Raw genomic sequence first — 9,253 nt, forward strand, 5'->3', positions numbered from 1 at the left:
CTTTGTGAAAAAAGCATTGAGAGAGTGAACATGTGAGAAAACAAGTCTAATGTTGCCAATGACCTGTCCAATATCTTACAATAAAGGCTAGTTTAGTGACTCTTAGCTCAGTGCCCCCTTGTATTCATACTGCTCTGAAGATTAGAGTTTATTATTTGCCTTAGGCACACACTTGAAGTTCTAATAATTATTAGAATTAAATGCTGCTAATTTAATGATAAGAGATACAGTTTTATGTTTGCATTGGAAGGTGAATTGAAAAGAAAATGGTTGGAAAGGAGGCCCTTCCATGGAAATTCTAGAGCCCAGGAGAAAAATACCCAAATCCAAGAAGGGTACACAAGGTGGCTATAAACAATCCATTAATTCATTGACTCATTTGTATATAAAACATTATTTATAATCTACTCTATGCACAGACAATATTTTTACCTACTTCTATATCTATAATGCACTGTATTGTGCTAAGAGCACAAAGAGATGCCCATGGTTGCATGGTAGCATTACTGTGGCAGATATTATAGGAGATCAAATGCATTATTTGAGCTCTTTCCTCAAAGAATTTGAAATCCATTTGTGAGAACATGCCTCATTTTTTGTTATTCCAAGAAAATAATTTCTATATCCAAGCAAGATCATGATTTTATATGAACAGCTGATAAGTGCTAGAGGAATTTGAAGTTGTGGAAGTTAAATATGAGCTGGCATTAGTCAGAAGTCTTGATAAATGCATGAAAATTGAGCTGAATTATAAAAGAATTAGAGAATTTGTGAATTGATTGAGGAGGCATTATGAAAATATTTAATAATGGGGGAAACTCATGTAGGAAGGTACAGAGATAAAAATAATTATGAGAAGTTTAAATGATGGTAATAGGTTGACCTACCTATGGAGGAAGTTGGAATGTGGGGGACCTGATGTTAAGAAAATGGGAATATGGATAAAGGATTAACATGTCTAAGAAAGGTTCTTTATAAACAAACAATAGAAATGTGTAACACAAAGACTTTCATCTTGTTCTGATTTTTTGTTTTTGCTAAATGTCCTGCTACCATATGATCACTACCTTATTAAGATTATTAATCAACATATTTATTTAGTTAGTATTCTAGATTTATGTAACAACAACATGTAAAAAATAATATGAACAGATGGGCACTGGTGGTGTGTACCTGAATTCCAGTGAATCTGGAGGCTGAGGCAGGAGGATCATAAGTTTGAGACCAGCTTCAACTACTTAGCAAGAACCAATTACAAAAGGAATGGGGGTTGGGTAGGGATATAGCTCAGGGGTAAAATACCCCTGGGTTCAATCCTTAATGCTGGGGATGGGTGGAGTAAAGAAAGTAATATGAACTATATTGGAACTTAAAATATTTTTTTGTTTATGGAGTGAGGCTTTAAGCAAGCTCTCTAATATCCAGTTATCTGGCTGTTTTGATAACAAAGTAATCTTTAAATGCACAGCACTTACCAACATTGTCTTGTAATACATTTAGAAGACAGTGGCAGCTATCCAGTGCAATCTTAGATTTATAACTCCTCACAGAATAAATCCATTGAACATTTTATACATTATTTCTACAGTATGTCTATAGTTACTACTAAACACTTAATAATGGAAAGATAATGAACAAAGATTTACATTTTATTGTGAAAGTTTTCTACATAAATCTCAGGATATTTCCATTTTTCATGTATTTGGCCCATGAATGACTTAGAAGATTATTTTAAAAAGGAGTGAGAGAAGATAAATCATTTGGCCAATATAAACTGAAGCAAAAAATAACCCATTGATAATAGTTGATGTATTCTAAAATTCCTGAATTCACTTTCCTGAATTTATTGTGAACTTGACTCAAATGTGTGTCAATCTTTACCAGTATTTGTAGGGATTCTGACTGTGGAAATGTACAGGGAAGCAGTCCCCTGGTGAGAAAACTCTCAGGGGTAAGAGGCACCCTGTTTCCCACCCTTAGAATGTCCTATAATCTCTCTTAGGATCTAATAATATAGGAAACATATGTGCTGTGTCTAGCTGGTATTTCAGTGCCCTAAATGCCTCTGTGTTAGAACCTCATCAAGCCTCAACCTTGATTACAGGCACATGGCTCCTGGGAATAGAGCTTGTTTGCTAATAACTACAATGTTTCACTAAGCTCCGGTGTTCCTGGAGCTACCACCTATCAGTAACTTCAGACAATGGACTTTCTTGAGAACTGCATAAAGTTCCTAACATTACATATTGTAACTATAAAATGTAAACTATAGAATAAACAACCTTATTGATACGCTAAACAGTAATATGGTTATGGTGCTAATGACCTAATATAACCTATTATATAAATAAATATGGCCACTTAGACAAGGAGCCACTCTGCCACCTTCCTTGCCTCTACACCTTGTCTATGTCTCTCTTTATTATTATTCTTTACTAGTATTAATTGCTTGGAATTCTCTATACTATCTTCTTGGACTTTGCCCTCATATTTTCTGTTTCCTTTTAAAAACACAGTTTTGACTCTGACTGATCAACTTCCTGATTTATTAGCACATGCTAAATTCAGTTTTATCCCGTCTAAATTTTCTGCTTAGAAGTTATTCTTTGCGGGGGCTGGGGTTGTGGTTCACTGGTAGAGTGCTTGCCTGGCATGTGTGAGGCACTGGATTGGATTCTCAGCACCCCATATAAATAAATGAATAAAATAAAGGTCCATTTTAAACTAAAACAAAAAAACAAAAGGAAAAAAACATTTTTAAAAAGCTGTTCTTTGGGAATTACTGCAATGAGAACTTCACACAATGTGTATGGAATATATGTTCTTACTTGTGCATAGACTATGCTGATCATCTATGTGGCCTAGTCCATCTGGTTTCTTCATATATTCCTCTACTTAGAAGGTTAATGCCTGTCTACACCCCAGTGTATTTCCATACTCAGACACTACAAGACAGAAATCCCTTGGGTCTTTCTACCCTTTGTTTGATGCCTTTAACTCTTGGCAGCTTCAATTCTGTCTCTGGCAGCTGTTGGGGAAAGTTTTTTTTTTTTTTTAATAAACCTTCCCTGAGAGGCCCTAAGATAATTCTGGGAAACTTTACTAACTTGCCCTTCCACCCCGCCCCCCTTGTGCTTTCTTTCCTTTGCAGATGTTTTGCCTTTTCATAACCCTAAATGTATTTCAGATGAACCACTGTAGTTTACAGTTGCTGTAGATTTTCTCATACTAAGATTCCAAACAAGTTTTAACAGCTGCTAAGGAGGCTGGCAAAATGCCTTGATTGCTAATTCTGTGCTAAACTGCTTTTCACAATGGAACATTCTATAATATTTGATTCTGTATTTAAAGCAAATAATTTCTACCTTATATTGTTACTGCCTGTATTGCACTTACTTCCAGCTTCAAAAATATTCCAAGTCCATACTTTCCTAAATGGGCTTGATTTTATTTAAAACTCTTTAGAGAAGTTAGGGGTTCCCAACATTCTAGGGAAAGTTATGGAGAAACAGGTATGAGTGTTATAAATAGGGTCAGGTGAGTTGTATGCCAATACACTAAATTGTACCTTCTGGAAACATGATCTCCATAAAGATGAAGGTTTGTTCTCTTGGCTGTAATTTGTAAATAGAAAGAAGGAAAGCTGCTTGGATAAAATTGAAGCAGAGAGATTCAGATGTCCTTAGTGTGTTTCTAAGCATCTTGGCTTGGGGGCTGCTAAGCAGTCTGAGTATGAGATGAAGATGTGATCTGAATCTCACAAATAACTCCACACTGCAGTAAATCTGCTGCCAAACAATGGAGAGTTCATTATATGTGTAACAAGGAGAGAGATGCTGTGCTAATGAGAAAATCATTGAAAACAGAATCTGAACTATAACTTCTAAAGGTGGCCACAATCAGTTGCTCTGTTGCATATATTCCTGATTTCAAAACAAATAATAGCTGGGTGCTGGGAACATGCCCATAATCTCAGCTACAAGGGAGTCTGAAGCAGGAGGATCCCAAGTTCCAGGTCAGCCTGGGTAATGTACAGACCTTGTCTCAAAATAAAATTTGAAAAAGGCTAGGGATATAGCTTAGTGATAGAAAACATTTGCTTAGAATGTGCCAGGTCGTAGGTTCAATCCCTAGTACAGCAAAAAAAAAAAAAAAAAAAAAAAAAAAAACTAAACTGGAAAAATAAATTGATAATCTGATAAATAATTGCTAATACCATATTTAACAATGAAACTCCAGAGCACTTTTTTCAAAGTATCTTTATGTACACATTCCATAGTATGCTTATAATTTTATGAGAATAGAACATTCCCAGTAAGTTTTGAAAATGCGTTAAGTCCAGCATGATGACACACAACTATAATCCCAGTGACTCTGAAGGCTGAGACAGGATGATCACAAATCAAGGCCAGCCTCAGCAACTTTGTGAGACACTGTCTCAAAATTAAAAATAAAATAAAATAAAAATGATTAGGGAGAATGTATGTATAATATATCAAAATACACTCTACTGTCATGTATATCTGAAAAGAACACCACCAACAACAACAAAAAAGGGGATTGTGGTTGTAGCTCAGTGGTAAAGGGCCCCTGGATTCAATCCCTTGCATCTCCACCAAAAAAGAATCCAGAAATGCTGCATTCAAACAAGTTTTTATTTTAATGCAGAACTTTTCAGAACCTTTACTATGTAAATTTTCATATTACATAAATATAATAAGAGGGATCTACCATTTGCTAGTATCACAGTTTATTTAACCACAGAAATATTTTTCTAGAGCATCTCCAGCAGGCAGAGCTCTTCTCATATTCTCATATGAATATTCTCAGGAATATTAATTCCTTGGCAAACACTGACACAGTTTTCAGCCAGTCCTGAGCCAGTATGCCCTAAATTTCCCTTAGAAGTTACTCTTGTATGACTCACCACAGACAGGTATCATGCTAGTGAAATGGCTAGAGTTTGTTTTGCATCAGAGTCAGCTAAGGATAATTGCCAAAGTGCAGGCTCTGGGCTCTACTCTGATTCAGCAAATCTGAGTTGAATTCTAGGAGTCTATATTTTAATAAGCATCAAGTGAGGTTTCTGATATAGGTGTCTATAGTTTTCATTTTGAGAAACATATCAGAAAGTGTGGGTCATTAATAAATGGTAAAAGAAGTGTGTAACTGATTAATGTCATTTTGATCTCATAAATTTAGTAATACTGATATTGCAAATTAAAACTGGGGTGTTATGAAAGTTTATTGATGAAAGGGCAATATGGATAAAATTTCACATTCAAGTAAGTCAGATATCAGTCATTATGAATACACATGTGGCATCTATGAGCTTGTTGACTTACTGACCCCATAAAATATTCATGTAACTTACATTTTTGTTCATGTGGCACATAACTAAAAGTAAAGAAGATGCCATTCCCTTGACTCTTTAACTTGCACTTCCTCTTCTGGTAATGATTGTAGTTATCTGCATATTGCATGATACTTTGTGCTTCATGCCTCTGCTCATGCTCTTCCCATTGCCTGAAATATTTGTTTCTTCCTCTGGCAAATTTGTTCTCTGTTAAGTGTGAGTATATATGAGTGGCTTGGAATGGGCATAATATTTATACAGGTAAACAAGTAGTGCTTGAGGCTGGTAAAATATTTGTAGGTATGTAGTTGTTGGGGCAGGAGTAGTATTTGTTAGTCTGAAACAGTTAATAAAGATAGCATTAAGTTCCAAGACATGTTCATAAAGATGCAGGTGATTCACCAAGCTCCAGAAATTCAGCAATTCAAGAAGGGATTATTCTGAAGAGAAGTAGTTGAAATTGAATCTACTTTCTAAGAAACACTTTTTTTAACCTCATTGAATTTTTCTGATTATGAAATTTGGTTTGTTGGTTGTTTGGTAAATATTTCATTCCTTTTTGATTCTTACTTACATGAGTGCATCTCAATAACAGCACTTAGACATGCATCCGCAATGCTTATGGACTAAATGGGATGATCCTGCCTTCTAGGTAGACTTGGATATCAATCAAAGCACTTATTTTTAATCATTTTGAAAATAAAAACAAATACCAATGCAATCATATTGAAATCCTTTAGATCTTCAGCTAAAGGAAGCCACTTGCCTTACCATCTCCATCATTCACATTTGGTAGTTCACTTTTTGTCATAATGCTAAATATCTGCCATGGTAGACATATCCTGATAGATGGATTATGATCATAATGTTTGATAATGGAGCAGAATTCTATTGAAATTTTTAGAGATGTTAGATGTCTCTCCCTTCTAATATAAGACCTTTTTCCAGGGAATAGAAAAGAAAGGATATTGCATTTAGTTGTGATTTATGAATGTCAGGATTCAAGTGTTGTAGGGCTTTGTGAGAACGGAAGAAATAGTGGAAACAGGAAGCCTGGCTGCCATAAGTACAGACATAACAAGTAATTAATTGGCTACTGACATGAGGGAACCTACAGAGAACATTAGAAAATAGTATTGTACATGAAATGTATTAACGTTAATATTGTGAACAGCTGGATGGCTGGATGTTTGATAACGAAGCAAGTCATTTTAATTTGATTTAAGCTTCAGCTTTTAATTGAATTTATCAGAACATGGGAGAAATTAACAGGCAGCTTCTGGCAATTCAAAAACAATATTTTGGCTCAGAGTCTAAGCTTCTCTCTAAATTTGGGAAATCTGGCTCTGGATGTAGACAGAGCAAAGAAAAATCATGCTGTAATAACAAGGATGGCAGATTTATGTTTCTGATTCCAAATAAACTAGGATTGTCACTGTTTGTTGGAAAGATAACTATTTCTTAGGATATAATCATATCTTATATTGATGAACAGGTCAGTTCTAATTATTAGATGGTTGGTTGAATCAGCTACGTGACTTTTTGCTCTGTGAAAAGTCAAGAACATCGTGTAGAATCATTTTTCAAAGACCTTCAAAAGAGAGCAGTGTGCTGAGGCCAGAGATGAATCTTCTTGGTTAATAGACCCCAGAAGAGCTGGGCAAAAAAACTTTTTTTTTTTATAATGGGACCCTGTGTCTTTTGACTAGGGCTAGCTAAGACTTATGTGTTCAAAATTGCTGCTTTCTACAAGAAATATAAAGAATCATCAGTTTTCTTTTCCTGAAAAGGGTACCCTCGGCAACCACATTTGTATCCTACTAACCTCAATGTATAATCTAACCTATCACTGTTTTGCATCCTCAGATAAAATGCTTTATCATCTTGCTCCATCATTTGGTAGAACAATGCAAGGCAGAACAAACTATTCAGTGGTGATGATATGAATCATATTCTGGAGAAGAGGGGGGTGCCTCAGGATGAAATGTAGTTTTTCTTCCCCCTGCTGAGGTGATAGATCTCTTTTGCTCATCTTTTGTCTTATAAAAGAACAGATTCAGTTGTTTTCATACAGTTCCCAAATTATAACAAACTGAAAGTTTACTTTTTCAAAAATTGTGTGGACAAATAAGGAATAAGACATTTTAACAGTCATCTGCTTAAAGAAGTTTCCCCCTGATTATCTTTGTCTCAGTTGATTTCTCCCTTGTTTTCTGTGGCATTTAATATATAATTTTGAGTGTGCTATTAGACTTATTTTTATTCTTTTACTTTACATATGTCTATCTTAGATCTCATTCTAAATAATAAGCTTGTGAAAAATAGGGATTCTTATGTTTTGCATCTTCTATACAAAAAACCCTGCTATATACACTACAGGTGCTTAGCAGAAATTATTAGAATATGTTCATATGTGTTTTTGGGTAAACCCTATATTGGCAAAGGATACTTAAATATTTATTTGGCATTTTTAGGAAAAAGCATGGAAGTCCTTTTTGTTATTTTTCCTTGGTAGAGACATTATGTAGGTGCTCTGTCATTTCTGCAACTTGATATTTTTTATTATGAAAATCGTAGGTTGGAAATAGTGGATTGATACTTGGAGATAAGAATTTATTTTAAAATGACTTTGAAAATGCAGCAATGAAGGCTTCGAGTCTTACAAATATTATATCTTAAAAGGACCATGTCTAAAAAGTGGTAAATAACCAATCTCTAAACTAAGAGTTTATGACAAAACAAGGTTCAGGCTTTTCAGATAATTATTGATGGTGTCTTCTGATGCAAGTGAAGAGCTCTAATGATTGCTTTGGTTCACTGTGGTTGGTAGGACAGAGCAGGTAGGATACAGAAAAACACAGCTACTACTGAAGCCCAGGAATGAAAGGAATTTTGGAAGATACAGTCAGCTTCTGATTATCTATGTATAGATAACTCACACCCCATTATGTATTTTAAATTTTATCACTGGATAGCTTTCCTGTTAACCCAGTCTCTCACCTTTTCCTCTATCTATTTTGTGATCTTTGGAAACTTCAATTAATTTGATATCTAGATTAAACAAATAATAAACAGAAAGTACATTTTTGGAGGAAATAACTACACAGGACAAAAAACAAAATACAAAGCTGCAATATGGTAAATGCAGGGCTGTGGCTGAAATGTGCTGCTATAGAACTTTCTGTGTGTTTTGAAGGCAGCTTTCCCCAACACAGGTTGTTTAACAACCTCATTTGCATCAGTATACAGGACTCAACTGACTGAGCTAATTAGAAACTCTATAAATAATACTGACTGCTATTCACTGTTACTATAGATATTAGACAGATTTGGGACCCCAGATATTATATATATTCAACTGTTTAATAAATTGCTGAATGATATACAGAAAAAAAAAGTTCTTTAAGGAATCCATGCAACAGTATTGATAAATTCAATGTTTCTGAAAGTATCTGTTGGTGATTTCTCTGGTCTTGACCTTGTACAGAATTCACTCAAAGTAGAGAGAAAGATATCCTTGTGGGAATTTGACATGGTATAGCTGAGGAGAATGATACTGACTGTTAACCCTTAACACAGTACATGTGTTAATCTTTGCCAAAGTACATTATTAATGGGATGTCTTTAAAAGATAGAATTTATCTGACTATAAATTTGTTTGGAGCTAGATAACTCAGATTTGTGCTTTTTAGAACTAATTTACCCCCTTATATTTGTTTCAACTCTTTCTGTGTATTTGTCTTGTCTCTACAAGTCAAGTGTAAATGTATTAAGAACTCAGACTGTAGCTCATTCACTTATCTTTCATATTCCCCATAGTCTGTAGGGGGAACATTAGGTGCTGGATAAATGGTGTTTGCCTGAATGAATTACTTGATGAATCTATTTTCTTCACAT

This window comes from Callospermophilus lateralis, chromosome 11 (assembly GCF_048772815.1).
Source record: "Callospermophilus lateralis isolate mCalLat2 chromosome 11, mCalLat2.hap1, whole genome shotgun sequence".
Classification (NCBI taxonomy): domain Eukaryota; kingdom Metazoa; phylum Chordata; class Mammalia; order Rodentia; family Sciuridae; genus Callospermophilus; species Callospermophilus lateralis.